This window comes from Tetranychus urticae, unplaced genomic scaffold (genome assembly GCF_039701765.1).
Source record: "Tetranychus urticae isolate SD_2017Ah unplaced genomic scaffold, NJAU_TeUrti_SD_1.0 Scaffold_7, whole genome shotgun sequence".
Classification (NCBI taxonomy): Eukaryota; Metazoa; Arthropoda; class Arachnida; order Trombidiformes; family Tetranychidae; genus Tetranychus; species Tetranychus urticae.
The window spans coordinates 217,501-220,000 of record NW_028315839.1 but is presented as its reverse complement, the minus strand read 5'-3'; the positions used below and the strand labels follow the sequence as shown (position 1 = coordinate 220,000).

The window sequence follows — 2,500 nt, the reverse complement described above, 5'->3', positions numbered from 1 at the left end:
TAAAGAGTTTTCTGCAGAATCATCTTAATGCACGACATAAATCTCGATACCTCGTTAAAGTTAACATCCACTTGCTGGTTGTTAGCTGAGGATATCGTATTTATAGCTGCAAAAACAACTTGTTTAGCATTTTACTTTGCTAAAACATCAAGTTACCTGGTTGATCCTGCCAGTAGTCATATGCTTGTCTCAAAGATTAAGCCATGCATGTCTAAGTACATACTGTTTATAAAGTGAAACCGCGAATGGCTCATTAAATCAGTTACGGTTCCTCGGATATTCTTTTTTACATGGATAACTGTGGTAATTCTAGAGCTAATACATGAACAAGTGTTCCAACCTCAGCTTGCTGACGGAAGGATCGCATTTATTAGTACAAGACCAATGATTCTTATTCACCTAGAACCCTGTTCAGTGATTTCGGTCGCTGTCTAAGGACTAGCAGTGGGGATCTTAGCAACTTCGGTTGCATTTCTTGTGATGACTCTGAATAACTGAGCAAATCGTATGGCCTCTGAGCCGACGATGTATCCCTCAAGCAACTGCCTTATCAACTGTCGATGGTAGGTTATGCGCCTACCATGGTTGTAACGGGTAACGGGGAATTAGGGTTCGATTCCGGAGAGGGAGCCTGAGAAACGGCTACCACATCTAAGGAAGGCAGCAGGCGCGCAAATTACACAATCCCAGTACGGGGATGTAGTGACGAAAAATAACAATACGGGACTCTATTGAGGCCCCGTAATTGGAATGAGTACAATTTAAATCCTTTAACGAGGATCTATTGGAGGGCAAGTCTGGTGCCAGCAGCCGCGGTAATTCCAGCTCCAATAGCGTATATTAAAGTTGCTGCGGTTAAAAAGCTCGTAGTTGGATTTCAGTCGAACCTATGGGGTCCACTGATTAAAGGGTTAGATGGTGATGTTAGGTTTCTTGCTTGTGTCTACGGATGCTTGCTTGAACCTTCATTCCTCTTTCCTGGTGGTTACATTCATAGTGTTTAGACAGAAAATTGCTCGATATTTGCTATCAATGCTCTTTACCGAGTGTTGATTCAAGCGATCGAGACTTTTACCTTGAAAAAATCAGAGTGCTCAAAGCAGGCGTCCAAAACCTCGAAAGAGGTGCCTAAAAACGGTATGGTCAACCATCTATATGATGCGTACCACTACCTTAACTTGAATGATCTTGCATGGAATAATGGAATAGGACCTTGGTTCTATTTTGTTGGTCTTAAGAATCCAAGGTAATGATTAAGAGGGACAGACGGGGGCATTTGTATTGCGGCGCTAGAGGTGAAATTCTTGGACCGTCGCAAGACAAACTACAGCGAAAGCATTTGCCAAGAATGTTTTCATTAATCAAGAACGAAAGTTAGAGGTTCGAAGGCGATCAGATACCGCCCTAGTTCTAACCATAAACGATGCCAACCAGCGATCATTCTGAGTAACTAATTTCATGACTCGAATGGAAGCTTCCGGGAAACCAAAGTTTTTGGGTTCCGGGGGAAGTATGGTTGCAAAGCTGAAACTTAAAGGAATTGACGGAAGGGCACCACCAGGAGTGGAGCTTGCGGCTTAATTTGACTCAACACGGGAAAACTCACCCGGCCCGGACACTGAGAGGATTGACAGATTGAGAGCTCTTTCTTGATTCAGTGGGTGGTGGTGCATGGCCGTTCTTAGTTGGTGGAGTGATTTGTCTGGTTAATTCCGATAACGAACGAGACTCTAGCCTACTAAATAGACTTGCAGTTTACACTGCAGTACTCCCCCTTAGTCAACCTGTGGGTGGTAGTATCTCTTGATGGTTTCGGCTGTTGAGGGCTCTGCTGCTATTAGCCTACAGAATTGGCTAGGGTAAGGATGCTGTAGCACTGTAAGGACTTCTTAGAGGGACAAGCGGCGCTCGCAGCCGCACGAAACAGAGCAATAACAGGTCTGTGATGCCCTTAGATGTCCGGGGCCGCACGCGTGCTACACTGAAGTGGTCATCGTGCATACTGTTTCCTGCTCCGAAAGGAGTGGGTAACCGCTTGAACCCATTTCGTGATGGGGATTGGGCATTGTAATTATTGCCCATGAACGAGGAATTCCCAGTAAGCGTGAGTCATTAGCTTGCGTTGATTACGTCCCTGCCCTTTGTACACACCGCCCGTCGCTACTACCGATTGAATGATTTAGTGAGGACTTCGGACTGGTCAATCCAGACCATTGGGAAACTAGTGGTCGGATTGTGCTGGAAAGATGTTCAAACTTGATCATTTAGAGGAAGTAAAAGTCGTAACAAGGTTTCCGTAGGTGAACCTGCGGAAGGATCATTAACGTATTACCCTCTTATTATAAGAGAAATACAACCTTCAAACAATCAAACACTCTGCATAGTGATATTGTAGATGCTAATATGGTGAATGCAATTGAATTGTATTTGCATTAGAGTCGCAATTGTGAATGTTTATTGCAAACATTTAGCCATTGCAACATGATTCTAATTTGCATTA

At 44.0% G+C, this 2,500-nt stretch overlaps 1 non-coding gene across 1 annotated transcript; it reads left to right on the top strand.

Annotated features, from left to right (window-relative positions):
* Positions 1-153: 153 nt before the first annotated feature.
* Positions 154-2,323, top strand: LOC149092642 (small subunit ribosomal RNA). The gene has a single exon (XR_016200700.1). It is a non-coding gene; the product is annotated as a small subunit ribosomal RNA (ribosomal RNA).
* Positions 2,324-2,500: the final 177 nt, after the last annotated feature.